Genomic DNA, 19,955 nt, shown 5'->3' on the forward strand with positions numbered 1-19,955 from the left:
ACAGCTTGCTTTCCATTAGCAGTACTTAGAGCAGGAAATTACTTTGTTTTCTGCACCCCGAGGGGAAAGTGCTTTTGCCTGAATCCCAGGAAATTCTGCCACCCGGAAGAAAGAGGTGGAAGCTGAAAGAGACCTTTTATTTTTCCTTCCTTGTAAGCTGAAGGCATGGGCTGGGGTTTTGGAATGCTCCCATCCTTTTCTTAATGCCTCTTTCCCCCAGACCAGCTCAACGTGCCTCTTTTTGCGTTCTTCCCATCTTCCTTCCATCTCCAGTTACCATGGAGAATGAAATGCCGGCTCCATTCAAGCAGTTTGCTGAATAGGTTTTGAGGTTGATGGATGGTGAGAATCTCTTATCCCTCCACCTCCCTCCTTTTCCAAACACCGCCCCTGCCTGGTTCTTGACATTTCACTTGCCAGAGAATGGTTGTCAGTGAGAGCGCTCTGAAAGGGAAGCTGGCAGTGTCCTGCTGAGATGCTCTTTCAGTTTCGTGGATGAGATCAGCAGCCGTGAGAAGGTCTTGGGGACTTAGCTGCAAAGCTTCATCTACAAGCTGGCTGGCTGAAGCATGAATGCTCACTTGCCTATTTGCTCCTTCCACTGCCCATCCACATTTTCCAGAACACGCAGAGAAAGCAATACCTTCCTGCATTTGTTGTGGCTCTGTCTCTGGAGATGATACAACCTAGGACAGTTAAAGGAAAAGGTAAGCAATTCTTTATCCAAATGTCATGAGTACGTTTAATTTCTTGTGAATTGGCTCTGCTTTCTTACCCTACAGCACTGATGAAGCCATATTAGTGCATCTGTCGTTAAACAGCATATGTCTTAGTTCCAAGCCCTTTACATGTTATTAATTATGTGGTGTTTGAAATACTCGTATCAGGGAACTTTAACTTGCTCTTACTGCTGTGTGGCTTAGGGTCTTAGTAGGAGCATATAGCAATCTTTCACCCCCAACATGAATTTCTGATCGCTTTGTGTAGCTCTGTTATCACTTGTGATCGAATGGAAACCAATATAAAGCTCAGTAGTGTGGTGTTAACTTTGTGGTGCTTTTGAGCATAGCCATAGGTCAATAATTGAAACCATACTGAGTTTTCATTCCAGCTAAGATCTCAAGGGAAATTCTTTGGAAAGGTACGTAGTTGATATTCATTATCTACTTAGATCACGTAAGTTAGTATCTGCCTCTCCTCCTGTTCCATCCCAGATGTGAAGTGTGCAAGGATTTTTATTTCAAGTCAATATAAATTCATATTTTTCCTGTACTAAGGAATGATAGGTGCTATATCACCACCAAGACTTTTTCATCAGTTCCTCAGAGTTTTGATTCTCACTGAGCTTCCAAGTTTTGTTTGAATGTTGCATTGTTGGCTCCCTGCTGGGGGAAGCAAGAATGTTTTCTGTCATGCTTCCAGTGTTGTTAATTCAGTAATGCATCTACCTCTTGGGAATCGGGGGGGGGGGGTTAAAATTGTGTGGGTGTGTGATCTGAACAAACAGAGCATATTTGGAGTTCCAGAGGGATTCTCCCCATATACACAATGTGAATTATCCTTTCGAAAGGATTATGACTTCATACTAGTCAGATATTGAACTGACTGAAAAATCTTCAGTCACCACCAGCTTCTCTGTATGTGCAGTCACTTCTGTCTGGAGAAGCTGTTTCTCCATTTCCCATCTCATTTTATTTGTTGGCTCTTTCTTTAAGTTCACTTGTTTCTGATATAGGGATATTTTAAAGCAAGCATACTTTTGTCTTTCTGATTCTAAGCTTACCTTTTTATTGCAATGTACAGATGCTGCTTTAATATCCCCATTTTGGCTCCGATTCTTTTTTTAATATCTGGATGCTTCCTTCTGTTAAAGTCACTCAGATTTAAACATTTTCCATTACCTACTAATTTGCAAAAATAGCTCTCGCTCACTGGTTTAAAATTTAGTGCCATTGGAACAATATCCAGAATGTATTTGTCTACTGCAACAAAAAACCAAGAGATTCATCCTTCCTTGCTTTTACTTAAAATCTACCATTTAATCTCACAAATAATTCTTGTTCATGGAATGTATTAATGAAGTTGCAAACTGCATTCATAAACTGCTCTGCTTTCCCTTTCCATATAGTTTCCCCAGTCAATATCCCTGTCTCATGTTGTGTGTTGACTGGCATTTCTATTCACTGTGGTAGACTTGAGTTGAAGAGCCTCCCATTCCAGTAGTCAGTGTTTCCATGAATCGAAGCACAATCTCCATTGTTGTGGAAAGGAAACATTTGTTTACCTTTATCATTATATTATAAACATTATATACTATATATTCAGCAACAAAAATAAACATATACTTTATTCAAGATAGCGTATACTTCCTAATTTACAGTCTGCTTTGCTCCTTGTATTGTACATACTTTTGCTGTAAATTAATTTGAAAAAAGTGGTTATTGGACTGTGTGTGTGTGTGTGTGTGTGTTACACACACACACACACACACACACACACACACACACTATATTGGGCATTTCCAATAATTTTGAACAGAAGACATATGCACATACACAATATTTCACACGTTTCAAAACTGCTCGGTTTTAAAATAGATTTGCAATGCAGCCTGGGGGCTGTGTCAAGAAACGCAGGTCCAAAACTTTGCTGTGAATGTGCAGAATTAGTTGTACTCTTGTTTGAATGCAGGCCATAATCTTTGACTCACCTATGTAGGATTTGTTTGGGGGGGGGGGTTGAAAAGGGAAAAAAAAGCCGAACAGTCATCCTTTTCACAGCAAGGAGTGTTTGGGGAAATAACCCCTTTCCCACATGCTCCAGCCCTTCTCTTACAGACTCCTCTATTACTGTTATTATTTTCAGTCCTGCTTCTGTCAATGAAGAGCAAGTATGGAGGTGAGAAGACTCTTCCTCCTTCCCTACATAGCAACAATGACAGCATTTAATTCAATTAAATATGAAGGCTTCCTGTCTTCTAATAACACACATTTAATCAAGTGTAAGTAAACCACAAATGTCCACGGCTGAAGTGCATTATTTGGTATAGAATTCTGGACCCTGAGAATCTCACTTTATAAATAAATAAAATATGATTTTCAAATTTGGCATCGCTCTGAGAAATTAAATAGTAGGGGGAATTGAGTATCCTGGGGGGAGTGCATGGCTGGCTGAAAACAGCCCTGAATAGGAAAGCTGCTAGCAGGTGAGGATATAATGCAATATTTTCCTGCAGGTCCCACATATGTGCAGGTATAGGTACCTAAAAATTATGTTAGGGGAGCTTCTCTTATGGAAAGCAACATTCTCAGTTGAATTTTCACATTCCCGCCTCGTTTGTGATTGCCACAGCTGGTATGACTTGTATGTAGCCTCGGGCTTTGCTTCCCTCTGCAAAAAGCCAATCCATGCTTTGACGTGGAAAATGCTTCAGAAATTCCAATCCATGTGGTTTTAGTAATGGGGAGCTCCTAGCAATTGCCTCAAACATAGCTATAGGATAAAATAGTCCTCAACACATGTATGTACAGTACAATCATATACATGTCTCTTTAGAAGTAACTGCCACTGGGTTCATGAAAGTGAGTATATATGATTGCAGTCTAACCTCCCAAATTAAGCTTAGCTTTATTTCTGTATTCAAAGCATTCTGAATTAAACCAGGGCAGGGAGATGGAACAGATTATTTTCAAGGACTTTCCAATTATGCCATCCTAGGATTAGGATTGTGTATTGTTCCAGTTAGTTAGTATTCACTGCCGTAAATCAATTCTTCCCTTCTGAGTCCTAATACAACATTCTTTAAAATACGTCCATTCATTTTTCTTCACCAGCAGCTTTTGAATGGGTAAGCAAAGAATGATTTCAATAGTTATGAACACTAAAAAAAATGTGTTTATTAAAAACAAATTGTTCACCCATTCCTTACCCATCTATAGATTTTTCAAATGAGCTTCAAAATAAGAATCCTTCTGATGGAAATTCTTCAGCTTGCAGATTTTCCTTTCCCCACCCATCTCTCTCCTACATTTCTGAATGCAGTTCCCCATCAGTTCACCAACTGTAGCCTGCCAGGTAGCTGACAGTCTCCCTGCTGTTGCAGCTGTTGTCAGGTCATTCAAGGCTGGTGAACTGCATTCAGTTTGGTTGGTCAGATGTTGTTCAGACCGGCTGGAGGGACTGCTGTTGGCAAAATAGAGGTCATGTTGACTTGATTTCCCATTAGGAACATATGCTGTTAGGGTTGAATTGATCATATCATCAAGGGAAAAAAAACACACAGGGTTGTAGTCAGTGTACTCCTAAGGAGAACATTCTGTAAGCACGAGGATTTCTCATTGCACAACAGGACTCCCCCCTCTTTTCCCTCCGACACACCAAACTCTGTTATGGGTTCTTCCCCCAACCATCTGGAACAGTTATGGGTACACTGCTGGAGGAGAGAGAGAGAAGGTCCCCTGTTGCACTAGCAGTAATTATTCCACTCGTGCAATTCCTTAGTTGAATACCAACCACAAAGTTTTCCATAAGACTTTCATAATGAGAAGAGCTGCCAGATGGAAATATTAAGGGTTTGGACTACAAAATCCTGGGCATTTCAAGCATGCAGCTTCTCTCTTAGTGGAACAGATCTCACATCTTCAAATCAATACTGTAAACTGTACCAAACTCAGGAAGGGACATTGTCTCTCCTTCCACCACACTGTTTTTGTACCATTTTAGCTGTTGCATTATTTCTGTAAGCGTGAACTTTCAGAGTACTTGGCAGTGTCAAAGCTTTGTAAGTGTTTCACACATGTTCTTGACATGAAAATAGGATCTGGATACTACTATTTCTAAAGGGACGCGGGTGGCGCTATGGGTAAAACCTCAGTGCCTAGGACTTGCTGATCGTAAGGTCGGCGGTTCGAATCCCCGCGGCGGGGTGAGCTCCTGTCGTTCGGTCCCAGCTCCTGCACCCCTAAGTGCAAGTAGATAAATAGGTACCGCTTTATAGCGGGAAGGTAAATGGCGTTTCCGTGTGCGGCACTGGTGCTGGCTCGCCAGTTGCAGCTTCGTCACGCTGGCCACGTAACCCGGAAGTGTCTTCGGACGGCGCCGGCTCCCGGCCTCTTAAGCGAGATGAGCGCGCAACCCTAGAGTCGGTCACGACTAGCCCGTACGGGCAGGGGTACCTTTACCTTACTACTATTTCTAAAATATGAATACCGTACACTTTTTTTCTTTTTTTCATTTGCAAAAAGTGTGGCGGTGTGGGAATGGAGGATAAGTGATCTTGTTTGGGATTCAAGGGTGCACTAAAGGCAGAAAGTATTCTGTCAGCATACCTAGATACTGTACTGTGTAGTCTAGATAGGAAAACCTATATCTTGAAAGTTACAAATCTCTGTAGCATCCTTTTTAATAGCTACTACTCTGCATATAGAAGGTACGCGGGTGGCGCTGTGGGTTAAACCACAGAGCCTAGGACTTGCCGATCAGAAGGTCGCGGTTCGAATCCCCGCGACGGGGTGAGCACCCATTGCTCGGTCCCTGCCCCAGCCAAGCTAGCAGTTCGAAAGCACGTCAAAGTGCAAGTAGATAAATAGGTACCGTTCCGGGGGGAATGTAAACCTTTCCGTGCATTGCTCTGGTTCGCCAGAAGTGGCTTAGTCATGCTGGCCACATGACTGTACGCCAGCTCCCTCGGCCAATAAAGCGAGATGAGCGCCGCAACCCCAGAGTCGGTCACGATTGGACCTAATGGTCGGGGTCCCTTTACCTTTTTACTCTGCATATAGTTTTAGATGTATATTCAGAAGTTCTGGTGCTTATATGTCAAAAGAACTTTACTTTGCGGGCAAACTTTTATTATTTCCCCATATATCTTTGAAAATACATGCTTTGCAATTTAAGACTAACATTTAATATCTTCCAATCATACACTTGTTGAACCCTTTTGTATTTTTGTTACGTTTTTAAAATAAAATATATGCATTGTTTTCTTTAAATAAAACACTGAGTAGTTGGCTGTAAAGTACTTGAATGTGACAATTGTATACTAGAAGAGTGTCTAATTCAGCATAAGATACTAGCCATGCAACCTGTATTTTTTCACAACAACAATTCATTTAATACCTTTACCAAACATTTCCATTGTTGTTAATCATAAGCTGTTCATTCTTGCATCTCAAGAGTCATTGATGGGAATCTATCTTTTGTTCTCTGGAAACATTGGACTGAATTACATGGATATAATTAAAACACAAGATGGAGAATATGAGAACTGAAAATGAAGCTAGATTTATGAAGCTGTTTCTGAATTCGAATAAGTGTGGGTGTTTGGCTTGTTTTCCCGTTAATAATAAGTGTTCTGCACATGTTTAAGAGCTGCTTTAGCGGAGTTTAGCAGCATGGCAGTGCCTCAGAAGCAGAGGGGCCAGCAGGATTTTCTAGACCTAGTTCATTGTGTATGAATTGGGCCCTCTAACCCATTCACAAAAGAGGACATACATGTGCATATTCATTGTGTCCAGTGCAGATTTGTCTCTTCTTTTGAGGGTAAGTGGATGGTTGACAGGCAGAATGCCTCCTGTAATTTTATTCCCATTCTGAAAAAAGGCATATAACTGTCGTGGTTACCACAAAGTACCATTTCACAGAAGAAAAACTGGTGATGCTCAGAGACTCTCCAAAACAGTGTGCAAAACATCTACAACCTTTTCTAAAGTACAGGGGGTAAGCAGGCAACACCTCCCCCAAAATAAGCAAAACACTCTCAACAAATAACATTTCAAACGAACAAAGAACACAACCAATCAGTTTAGTAGTCTATTTTTGCATTAAGCAGTATATAACTTGATAAATCATCATAATCACGGTGACTACTACCACCAAACAAAAAGGCAAGTGATGCATTCTGGGGGAAAGGAAGTAAGAATGCTGTGTGCCCAGTGCCACCCATGGCAGAAAAAAGCTTTTAAAAATGTTGATTTTAAAAATAAAAATATTTGGAGATGCAGGATCCTTGGTTGGCATCAAGGAGGTTACCTGAGGGCACAACCCTGAATATGACTTTATTTGTGTATTGTGTTCTCAGTTATATAAACTTCTTACTTCCCTCAACATTCATTTTAAATGCGGAAGAGCTAACATTGTCCTCAAATAAATGATGCTTGGACACATTTTATTTCCTTATTTGTTTTTAGTTCTCCCTTCACTTTGTAGCCCCAGGGCAGGTTACATACAGCTCAATACAATTAAATCATGTAAGACATTTCACCTCCAATGGCTTTTGCAGAAGGAGAAAGGGGTGATTGGTTTGGTTTTGTTCTTGTTTTTATTATGGATTTTCTTTGTTTTTTATCTTGTCTTTTTATGCTGTGAATTGCATAAATAATCAATAAAAGGGTATATTGACCTGATGTCAAAAAGTATACAGTGACAAGGCCAGAGGCAACTTGGGAGGGGCATTCCACAATTTGGGAGCCACCACCGAGAAGGCCCTCTCATGCACCACCACTCCACAAATTTCACAAGGCAGCAGAACTGTGAGCAGGGCCTGTCCCTCAGATCTCAGCACCTTGGCACGTCTTTATGGGAGAGGATGCTCCTTCAGATATTGGGGCCCAAGTCATTTAGGGATTTATTTGTCAACTCAGGCACTTCGATTTGGGCTTGGAAGCACATTGGCAACCACTGCAAGTCTTAAAAAACTGCTGCAATATGTGTCAGGCCAATAGAATCCACTTACAATCCACAGAGCCACTCCAAGAGGAAACCATGTCCCTTGGTATCAAAGCTGACAAGGCCAAGGAGAATCAATAGAGTAGCACTCATCCATCCTTATTTCAGCAACGACCACCAAGCCAGATGACTAGTGCCAATTTGGTGCTATATCTGGGCCTGAAATTGAATTGAAGAGGGACCAGATAATTGCTTCTTCCAAGCCTGTCTACAGTTGAACTGCTGCCATCTTTTCGAGAGCTTCTTGCCTAAGAAGAGAATATTAGCAGCTGGGCAATCCCTTAACATTTCCAGGTCCTCCCTATAATTTCAAATAATACTAGAACCTAGGTTTGCTAAGGCAGGAGTGGGGACATTGTACAATGTCAGGTGATTCTGAAGAAGCAGAACTCATATCTCCTCTGTTAACCACTGGTGACATAAAAGCTATTTTTGAGAGCATATTTGAAGAAGGACTGAATCAAAAGGCAAAAGAAAGGGGTAAAGGTTAGATGAAAGTTTTAAGGAAATGTTAGATCAGAGGCATAGATATACCATATAGCTGTGTCTTCTAGCCCTTGCATTGGACTGATGAGAGGCTGTTTTATGATACGTGAAAGTATAATAATTGTCTGTCAGTTCTGTTTCCAGTGTTCGTGTGTCAGTTTAGCTTAGTGCTTTGATTCGGTTTGGCCTATGTTACGAGGCCATAGCCTGCCGCCTTTTACTTTTGATGTCGCAAGCTACAGTGTGTGTAATTGTGTTGAACTTAATTTCGCTGAATTTTAATTCTGTGTAATTCATTTGAAGTCAGAGAATGCTGTATCTCCTCTGCCTTGGCGCTGCTCAGCCTGCCATTGCCTAGATTTGCAGCACTGCATCAAAACAAATAGGAAGTGTAACAAAATGCAGGATTAATCCCTTTAAAGTAAACACCTCATTCTTCTAAGTCAGCGTTTGATGTCAATTTATCACAAAGCCTGGAAGCATCAGCCTAGTGTGGGAGGGAGTCATATTTGGGTGCCACATGAAATCTGCCTCTGTTTAATGCGATGCAGTTGGGAAGACTGTATTTCAGAGGCCAGCTGCAGGGTATTTAAAGTTTCTTACTGTGAAATCCTGTTCTCTAGTCTTGTTCCAAAAAACTGGTGCTTGACTTATTCCTTCTAAAATCTGGTTGTTCTGTGCTGGCTTTTGATTTATAAATATATTTTATAGGCTTAGGGCATAAACAGGAAGAATGGAAGATGTTAAAGTAATGCAAATGGGAATTTTCTTGCTTTCCAACCAGTAATCTTCCACTATCCACGATTAGAAATGTGTGGGGTAGTGCTTTGGGATCACACCTCTGCTTCGTGATTGTCAAATTTGTATATGAAATGCTGCAATACTTTGTAATTGTGATGGGAGTTGGGGTTTTTAAAAATAATCTGTTAGAGAAATCTGTGCCTGAGATCCATATGCATGCTGTTCACAAAGTATTAACCCTTTTCATGAAGGGTTATTCTCAAGTACCTGGTACAGTTTGGGCTTAATCACCCTTCAGCTTTTGAAAACAAATATACAAGTATCTATCAGTCATGCCTAGCTGTGTGTATGTGTTTATAATTTCATATTATGCTCATCTGATTAAGATCACAACCATCTCTATCCCTACTTTTTAGAAAGTGGGGGTAAAATGAACATTGCAGGATTTTGACTTCTGGTGAGAATAGCTGCACCCAAATTTTGGGATTTCTGTATCTGTAATGAAGCAGGGAATTTTGATGTACTATTATTTTGTGTGGCAATAGTTCACTACCTTGCTCACACCTACCTCTGTTTCCATGTTTGTTATAGTGCTTACGTGTTTTTTATACTGCGGACGTTAAAATTGTAGTAAAGAGTGGTTCTCATCAGCTATGAGCCCATGAAAAGGAATATAGTGGTACCTTGGTTTAAGAACAGCCCTATTTACGAACTATTCGGTTTATTAACTTCCACAAAACTGGAAATAGTGTCCCGGTTTGCAAACTTTACCTCAGTTTAAGAACGGAAGCCAAACAGTAGGAAGGGCACCAGCAGTGGGAGGCCTCATTAGAGAAAGTGTGCCTTGGTTTCAGAACGGTTTCGGTTTAAGAACGGACCTAGGAACAGATTAAGTTCGTAAACCGAGGTACCACTGTGTTGTACAGAGAAAGTGACTTGGATCCTAAGAGGTTAAATTAAGGAACTTCCTAGAGGAAAACTTTTCCATCCCATCCTCCCCTTGTAAGCTACCTGCACTGAAAAGCCTCTCTGGAGTTTCAATATCTTGAAAATTGTAGAATGGAGCAAGGAGGAATTGCCCAAATTTGGGCAAGCATCTGCCCAGCCTGGGGCAATTCTCCAGCAGAATTAAATTCCTCTGTGATAAATGAGCCTTACTCCCAGCCAAGTGTGCTCACAGTTGCAGACTAACATATAAAGCTTCCTTATGGGGAGTTATGCCAGAGAAATCCAAGTGCTAGAAATGAGATTTGTTCTGGGCCTGACACATTTTAGGGGGAAAGCCTTCTGAGGTCTGTTGTAGTGTCTCAAGTGCAAGGGACACCAGTGACTCATAATATTGCACTGTGATTGGATTGTAGGGTGGCTGCCAGAGCCAGACATACAGATTAGAGCCGCTAGAGACAAGTCCAGCTTATATTGTCTTTTGTTAACATAATGAATATGATTAATTTGAAGGCAAGTAGGTTAATAGAGGAGGTGAAAGTCTTCTTGGTAGCTTTCGTGTTAGAACAGTGGTTCCCAAACCTTTCTCCCTACAGACAACTTGAAAATTGCTGTGGGTCTTGGCAGATCATTTCCTAAGTTTTCTTCCTGGTGTAGAAATTGTAATATGCTGTGCTAGATGCTACATTGTTTTGGTTGTATTTCTTATATTGCATTTTACTGGATCACTATTTGAATTCAGATTATAATACACACCCCAAACCACCTGAATGGAGCTTCTGGAACATTGGTGGTCTGTGAAACTCCTATGTGAAAATTTACTCAAGGCCTATTTTCCAGTCATGGTTTGCCTATGCTGGAAAATGAAATTGCCAATTCATTAACTGCTAGGAATATCAATTAACACAGGCATCCCCAACCTTTGGCCCTCCAGATGTTTTGAACTACAGTGGTGCCTCGCAAGACGAAATTAATCCGTTCCGCGAGAGTCTTCGTCTAGCGGTTTTTTCGTCTTGCGAAGCAACCCTATTAGCGGCTTAACGGATTAGCGCTATTAGCGGTTTAGCGGCTATTAAAGGCTTAAAGGCTTAGGGGATTAGCTGCTAAAAGGCTATTAAAGGCTATTAAAGGCTTAGCAGATTAGATAAAGGGGGGGAAAAGCGAAAAAAAAATCTCTAGACTCGCAAGACATTTTCGTCTTGCGAAGCAAGCCCATAGGGAAATTCGTCCTGCGAAGCAACTCAAAAACGGAAAACCCTTTCGTCTAGCGGGTTTTCCGTCTTGCGAGGCATTCGTCTTGCGGGGCACCACTGTACAATTCCCATCATCCCTGACCACTGGTCCTGTTAGCTAGGGATCATGGGAGTTGTAAGCCAAAACATCTGGAGGGCTGCAGGTTGGGGATGCCTGAATTAACATTTTTAGCCGCAGAAAGTGTTTTTTTAATCTTTATGTGACTCAACTGCTGTTAAGTAATCAAGAATCCCACTGTGCTGACATCATTCATGCCCGCCGGTGAGTGTGCTGACATCAGACACCTGCGCACCCACAGTGTGTGTGGCTCCAGGCACATGGTCCCACAGCCAAGCTAGTGGGCCTGTTCAGAATTGTGTCTTTGTTGTCACATGCCTTGTTTCTGGATGGAGATCTTTCTGGCAAGCGGGCCCCACCACAGGAATGATCAAGCTAGATTTTTTTAAAAAGATGTAGCTTTAGAAACGTCTAACAGTATTGAGCAGGAAGGAACCCGAGATTCTGCAGACAGTTCCATGTAGTTGGATCACATTTCTTAAAACTCATCAGCCAGCCATATCACAGAGCACTTGGGTGCATTTAGGCAAGTGGCTCTGCTGAATCCCTGTGAACTGAAGTGTCCCTTGACTGCAGATTTAAGCAATCATCACAATTCCGCTGCCCAGATACATTGTCTGCAGGTAAGGATAACTGAGTGGTCTGCTTTGTTCATTTGCTTGTTGCAATTAGCTTCTGAAAATAACTTTCCACAAATTTCCTCCGTTGAAAATTCACTTTTGTTTCACATTCTCTTGTGTGAATTTGCTCTCATGAACTTTGCTGGTCTTGTGAAAATTAACTGCTCTTACAAGCCGGTGAGTTGAATATAGCTCATGGAAAGTTCTGTTTGTTCAGCACTGCTGTAGGAGCATGTTCATTTTCATATTCTCAGGAATAAGTTTCTGCTGAATCAGAGGCGTGGTCCTTTTGTAGAACAATGTAATAATGGAATGAGGTGTGTGGATTAGCAGAAAATTTCCTCCTGATAGGAGGAGCTTCTGTGAACCAATTAGTAAAGTTTCTTAGAATTTCCAACATCTACTCCATATCATGCTACTCTTTCTTTAAATTGTAATCAGCAGGGGCAGTAAGGCATACACTCCCCCTGTCCATGTGACCCATGTGATTACACACCCTCCATTCAGATGTGTTTTCCCTCAACCAGTATTGGAAGTGAGATTGGTGGAGAAGAAATTGGCTGGTGGGTGGAAGGTGGCTGCAGCAGTAAAAGCTAAGTGTAGATTTAGGTTAATTTGAGACTTTGGACTTAATGGTCTCAAAGTCACCACTCTGTAGACTTTAATGCATATTACTTCAAAGTGTGGTGAGCCAGCCCTGCTGTGTTTTTAGGGTGCTGATTTTGGTGAGTGAGACCTGGACTCCTGCCCTGATAGTGCCACTGTTAAGAGAAGTGGATGAGAGATGGGTTTAGTATCTCCTCACCCATGTGCCCTTTTAGCCCTTTAAACTGTACACACACACACACACACACACACACACACTTTGAACAGGGAAGAGCTGTGTTTAAAAGGCATAGGTCGGGTGCAATCCTGTGTCATTAATTTTGAGAGCAAGGTAAATTCACTCTTCCCCATCTAAGGCAGTGTGGTTCTGCTCTGATGAAAATGTGTTTTTTATCTCTGAAAAGTAGCGGGGGAGGAAGAATGGGTGTTAAAAAATGCTCTGTGTTGCAAGACCGCTGTGCAATAAATGAATGGTTCAGTTTCTTGTGGGTGGCGAGATCCACTGCACCACTGCTTTTTGCCTTACTCAGTTTTTACAAAGCTGTTTCAGTGCCTTGACTACATGGTGATGAAGCCTGCTGGCAGTAAGGCAAAGTAGCTAGAATTGTTCTTGTTAATTAAAAAGGTATCAATTTATAGAATCCGATGCTTTTTGGTACCCAGATAGTATGTTAACATGTCAGCATTTTGTTTAAACTTTGAGGATAGTCATTGCCTCATAGCTTTATAGATGGGCAAGTATATAGGTCACTGTTTCAACCTGTGTGGGTCTGTGCAATTTATTCTGGTGTTTTTCAGGCTTTTCTGTATGCAGAACTGCTTGTTAGTTAAACGGTATGATTTTGATCAAGTACAAAAATGTCTGTGCATCCATTGTTCAAGCTAAAACAAGTATCCATTCAACTTCTTGTACTGAGTACATACTTTGGATTAAAATTAGTCCTGCTCACTGATTGACAATTCCACTTTGATGATTTTGGGCAAAACAGCACCGACTCCCTTATTATGTTCAGACTTAAATGCGTCTTTGTAGGAAATGTTTTCATAGGTGCACATGTTATAGACAGGGCAATTGAACTCTTTCTGATATGATAGTTAAGAGCTGGTATAGTTGTAATAGTAGAAAAGTTGTCCTGTCCTGCATTGGTAAATCTTCCTTTACAAGTCATTTGCAACACTGATCACACAAAAGTAAGCAAGTAAGTAAGTAAATGAAAAATGTATTGGCTCTTAAGTTATGTAAATGGCAAGAGTTGGCTCATAGAGCTTGTCGTTTCTTAAGTTTTACTTGCTGCCCTTCTTGCTCTTTTTACTCTTGTTGACTGAACGGTTGTTAAAGATAGGGAAGTGGGTACGGAAAAGCAGACATACGCTGGGGAATGAACAAATAAATATATTTCTATGGGTTTAGAAATGTGAGGTCAATGCTAATTTGCTGTGCCAAATTGAAATAATATTTATGTATTGAGCAATGCATTGCTTTTCATTGACAGAAATGCATGCCTTTAATTTCTGTTAAACATATTTTTATTTTTAATTTCCTGTAGTCACTGAATCTTTGCTCTGTCTCTCTGCCACCTATGAGTTTCCATCTTCAAAAAGCAAGAAGTACTTAATAATTAAAGCAGTGATTGGGGATGACTCATCTATTTTCAATCCCCACCCCCTGCACAGATGCCCACTCACAACACCTGTTAAGCAGCAGTCTATGCCATTTCTTCACACAATTGTAGCATGATCAGCCTTAGGGGGAAATGCCATCATTAAAGCTAGCTAACATCTGATTTTGCCACTAACCGGTGAAATTGTGAGGTTACTAGAGAGAAGCAGAGAACAGAGGTTTCACCCATCTCTAAAAGCTGATCTCCTTGTAGTATCCAATTCTGCTGCAAACTCTTCTCATAGTAATCTTCTTTGACTTCTAAAGAACTGTCATTGAAACTATAATTTTAAAATGTGCTCCAGTCTGTACCCAGACAAGGGTTTCAGGAGTCCAAAAAGTTATTTATTGGCACCACATACTGTTGTGAAAATTCTAGGATTTGAATTCTGGATATTCTGAGGAATAGTCACATAACAGTGAGTGTATTTAGGCCATAGCAAAATGGCCAGCTACCGTCAGAGAAGTTGTGTGTCTCAATAAGGGAAGTTTTCTAGAGTCCGTGGAGTCTTCCCTTTGGCCTTCTGAAAATTGAGTCCAGCCTTCCTAATCTTTACATAGTTTCCCCAGAGGACCAAAAACAAAAAACCAACTGTAAAAGAACAGAACAGTTTTTAAACTCAATACAATGTAGAAAGCATTTGTTTTAGCTCTGTCTTGTGCAACAGGCCCCAGCAGTCATCTGTACTCCCTGTGTGATAGAAGACAATCAAAAGGAGGTAGAGTTTCTAACATTTGCCTTCAGTAGGAAAATACATTCGCTTATCTTGATGTATTTCATCGAAACAATATGACCCCAGGCCTTCAACCTATGTTGGGTGGGGTTTCACCCTCCCTAAATAAAAACTCAGGTCTGCATCTTTGATTCAGCTCATGTAGCTCGTGCTTTGTGTAGATGCATCTTAAAATGAGTCCGCACGGCACTTCCTTTTCTTGAGCCTAGACTTCATTTGAGCCTAGACTTCATTTGAAGTGCCAACTGAACACCGTTTCAATACTCTTCATGTGAACTGTCCTCATTTTTTTAAAAAAAGCTTTTTAATGCACAGCAGCCTAAACATTTATTCATTGTTTGTTAGGTGCCATATTTGTTGGACTGTCTTCAAGGGCAGCCCCATATAGAGCACATTGCAGTAGTCTAAATGTGAGGTTGCCCAAGTGACTGTCCCAGCATGTTGGTGTTAACTCAAGCACATTATGCCCAAGCAAATTGGCTCAAGCATATAATGACCACTCACTCAAGCGCCTTGTCAAAATAGGGAATATTTGCACCTGGCATTTAAATGTAATCCTTGAGATTCCAGGAGGTTGTCTCTAGGGTTAATATTATGGCCACCTCCTTCAACCTGCTCAGGATCATCCTCTCTCCCAGGGAAGCAGTAATTCCATTTGGGACTCAGCTGGTTAGCCCTCTCTCACAAAATTGTTATAAGGTGGAATATGAGTGGTACAAACAGGCTGCACCTTGCACTTTTGCAAGCACCTTGTCCACATCCTTGGGCCATAACGACTGAATTTAATCCATCAGCATATGACTGCATTTTGTTCTGGACAAATTCACTGGTGTACTGCAGACACAGTGGCGTCCAACTCATTGCAGATGCAAGCTACTTTATCCTCCAAGTGCTTAGCAAATAAATCATAGGTGAGAGTCTCGGGGCCAAATCAGATGTGATTTTTGTCACGTAGTTCTCCTTATCTAACTCATTTTGGTTTAACAAATACCACGGGCAGGTGGGGGGATTGCATTGGGATTGTGTCAGTGGGAGGAGGACTTCCAACTCTTTCTCCCTTGTCACTGTCTCAGTCAGGACTGGGAGGCCCTGCACCAATTATTTGCAATGGGAGCTTTCCTTGGTCTGAAATTCCTTGGCTTGAAAGGACAGCATTAAGAATTGGGAATTTTCCTTGCATGAAAATTATGCCAAAGAAAGCCCCTCAGTCTTAAAAGCCTTGTGGCTGCAATACTGGTGACCAGAGCCAGTTTCAAGTATTTATTTATTTGTTTGCTTAGTAGTTTTTTACCTCCCCTTCCCCCTGAGATCCCAGGGTAGGTTAGAATAAGTTACCAAAATAACAACAACCACGGTTAAAATTGTGTCCACTTTAAAGATCCTGATATTTACATATAAAACCCTAAAAACGCTGAACTAGGTTACCTGAAAAAAATGTCTTCCCCTCCACTGTCCAGTAAGCACATTAAGAACAACAAATGGAACATGGTTCACTTTGCACATGGCAACACTGTGGTGGCAGCAGTGTTGTGGAACGCTCTCCCTGCTGGAATATAAGGAGCTCTGTCAGTATTGGCATTTTGCTGGCTCTTGAAGACACATGTGTTTAGACAAGCATTTCCCTGATCTCCTGACTTGATCCTCCAGTTTCAATTGGTGTTTTACCTATTCTAATTGTTATGCTGGTTTAATGGATTTGCTTTTGTAGATTTTAATTGTTGCATTTTAATTTCAGTGTTTTGATGGAGCTGTTTTATTGTATATTTTAATTGTGTGCAGGCAGGTTCTTGTTTGTGCGGGGGGGGGCGTGTTCCAGGTCATTTCACACGTCAACGCATTCTGCCCCCACCCCCAAAAACAACACATGGGTCAGCAGTTGCACATCAACTGGACGAGCACAAAATAGTTGCCGCCTGTATTGCTATATTCCTTTTAGTTGGTTTTATAATTGTAAACCACTTAGAAGCTTTTTTTTCTTTTTGCTAGTAAACAATAGATTACTGGGATGCGGGTGGTGCTGTGGGTTAAACCACAGAGCCTAGGACTTGCCAGTCAGAAGGTTGGCGGTTCGAATCCCCACGATGGTGTGAGCTCCCGTTGCTCGGTCCCTGCTCCTGCCCACCTAGCAGTTCAAAAGCACATCAAAGTGCAAGTAGATAAATAGGTACTGCTCTGGTGGGAAGGTAAACGGCGTTTCCGTGTGCTGCTCTGGTTCACCAGAAGCGGCTTAGTCATGCTGGCCACATGACCCCGGAGCTGTACGCCAGCTCCCTCGGCCAATAAAGCGAGATGAGTGCCGCAACCCCAGAGTCGGTCAAGACTGGACCTAATGGTCAGGGGTCCCTTTACCTTAAACAATAGATAGATAGATTAGATTACAAAAAATCCCAGTAGCACATTAGAGACCAACCAAGTTTGTTCTGGGTACAAGCCTTTGTGTGCATGCACACTACTTCTTCAGCATTTATTTTTTAATTTATTTTGACTGTGTAAGACCAACACGGCTACCTACCTGAAGATAATAGATAGATTAGATTAGATAATATTGGTGCCACCTCACTCCAAATCTCCTGATGACCTCTCCCAGCAGCTTCTGAAAAATAGCTTGGGGTGCAAGGTGGAACCCTGTGGGGCACAGCAGGATATGCCTTGCTCAGCTTTGCTCATTTCTGGTTGCAATTTAAGATGTTCATTATTACCTTTTAAAGCCTTATACAGTTTAGGGGTAAGATAGTTTAAGGGCAATTTGTTCCAGTTATAATTCTGCCTGTTCCTTACAGTCAGTTTGACAAGCCTCCCTATGTCCCTTGAGTAGCTGAAGTACAGTTAAATGGGTGTGGGGGGGGGGACATCTCTATGGATTATGGATCTCCCCGTCATGAAAGATTCATTTTGCTTTTTCTCTTACTATTGCATTTTACTATCAAGTAAAGACCTCTTTGTTTAGGCAAGTTTCGATTTGCCCTTCTGTTAGACTTGTAGTTATATTGCTTTGCTCTGCTGTACGTCAGTTACTGTGATTTCACTATATCTTTTTGAAGGGGGGTTAGTAAATTTTAATCTGCCTTCAACAGTGTTAAGGTAGAGAGGCAAGGTAAAAATGGGGTAGATAAATAAAAATGTAGCTTAGGAATGGGAATGCAGCAAAAAGATTTTGATTGTTTTATTGGGAAGCCATTTTCAATTTATCATATTAATGGAACCACTTAAGGCGCTGTATTGTGTAGCCTTATTTACTCAACAGCAGTGCAATATTTCAGAAGGCAGAGGACAACCTAGCTGGCTGCTAAAGTTCTGTTGATTGTTTTTCCTATACCATTTAAATATTTATGATGTAATAGAGGAAATGGAAGGATTTCGGACCATACATACATCTGCACATTTTCTCCAGGGAATTGAACCATTAAAAATTTGGGTTCAGTTCTGATTCATCAGCATTTTTTTTAACTCTCCAGTTTTGTTGTGGTTTGGACATTAACTTTAAAAAGAGGTTTAATAACTGGTTCAGACATGTTGAACTGTTGGAAGTAATATTTCATGCAGAGTAATTTCAGCCTCTTACTTTCAGTGTAGCCCTGAAAAGGGTTAACTTGAGATGCAAGTTTATTTGTAAACTTTTCTGAAGGTTTTCACATACAGAAATACAACAGGATAGAAAGAGGAAAATAAAACATTGAGATAGACAGTAAAAGGGAATGGGAGGGGAAATATTTGGTTTTTTGAATGTGCTGTTCTTGTGCTGTGGAATGTAAGGGACTGTGACTCTTCCCTAGGCTTTGAGTATGTTGTCACCTAAAATTGTACTGTTAGATGGCCACATTGTGATTTTGTGTCTGTTTTGTATTTTATTGCATAAATTTTAACCAATTTCAGATATAGAATGAAGGCATATACAATTCCTGAGCTTCATTCTTCAAAAATGCCAAAGCAATAGTTATTAGCAGATTATACCCAAGAGTTGTATTTTTAGTTGTATCTTACCTCTATTATTAGGGATGCAGGCGGCGCTGTGGTCTAAACCACAGAGCCTAAGGCTTGCCAATCAGAAGGTCGGCGGTTCGAATCCCCGAGATGGGCTGAGCTCCCGTTGCTCGGTCCCTGCTCCTGCCAACCTAGCAGTTTGAAAGCACGTCAAAGTGCAAGTAGATAAATAGGTACCGCTCCGTCGGGAAGGTAAACGGCATTTCCCTGTGCTGCTCTGGTTCGCTAGAAGCGGTTTAGTCATGCTGGCCACATGACCCGGAAGCTGTCTGCGGACAAACACTGGCTCCCTCGGCCTATAGAGCGAGATGTGCGCTGCAACACCAGAGTCGTCTGCGACTGGACCTTACGGTCAGGGGTACCTTTACCTTTACCTCTATTATTAATTATTTCTAACTAATTATAGATGTATTACATCTTGATTTTTATGTCTCTGAAATAGTCCAAATTAGTGCCCATCACATTAGGGGGCCCTGCGAAATGGCTGCTTTAGGCAGGAGTAATTCCTAGTGGATGAGGCATTGCAGTTGGTTCCATTACATGCAATCTCTTTGAGAAAGTGAAGCGTATGCTATGCCCCTCTGAAATCTTATCAGGTTACAGCATGCTTTCAGCTCAAAGCTGTATTTTGAAATGATATGTCATAGAATAACAGGGATGAATAACCACAGTCTCCTCTTGTTCTTGGACACTTAGGTTTCCCAATACTAACGGATTAGAAGAAGGCATTCTTAAGACCTCCAGTCTGGTACCTTTGTAGTGGCTGCACTGGCCTGCATGTCTTTCCTATGCAAGATCTCCATCAGACAATACCAACAAGCACCACCAACTTGTTTCTTACATCCAGAGCTACTGTGTGTGAGATGTGCTATTGAACAGCATTTGCAGGTAAGCAACTTTCACTAATATCTATTGATCTGAAAAGACCTAGTCCTGGAAGACAGAGTGTATGGGCCACCCAGCAAACTCTATTACATGGGCTTCTGCTTGCTCAAGGGACCTCAACAGCAGTCTTTGTGTGGGCATAAGGTTTCTGGATTTGCTTGGAGCAGGGCTGTTAAAAATCTCTAGCAGTTGCCAGGCTCCTTGGATGGTTACTTGAAATTGTTAAAATATGGGAACTTGGGGAAAGGGAGCCATTCAGTC

General features: G+C 41.3%; 1 protein-coding gene across 1 annotated transcript in view; it reads left to right on the forward strand.

Moving 5' to 3' along the window:
* Positions 1 to 496: 496 nt before the first annotated feature.
* Positions 497 to 19,955, forward strand: part of NDST2 (N-deacetylase and N-sulfotransferase 2) — a 72,162-nt gene continuing 52,703 nt past the window's right edge. Inside the window, 2 exon segments of the mRNA XM_081006503.1 lie at positions 497 to 707; positions 19,506 to 19,697. The gene's annotated coding sequence lies outside the window, so the exon portion shown is untranslated.

This window comes from Podarcis pityusensis (genome assembly GCF_964106645.2).
Source record: "Podarcis pityusensis genome assembly, chromosome: 5".
NCBI lineage: Eukaryota > Metazoa > Chordata > Lepidosauria > Squamata > Lacertidae > Podarcis > Podarcis pityusensis.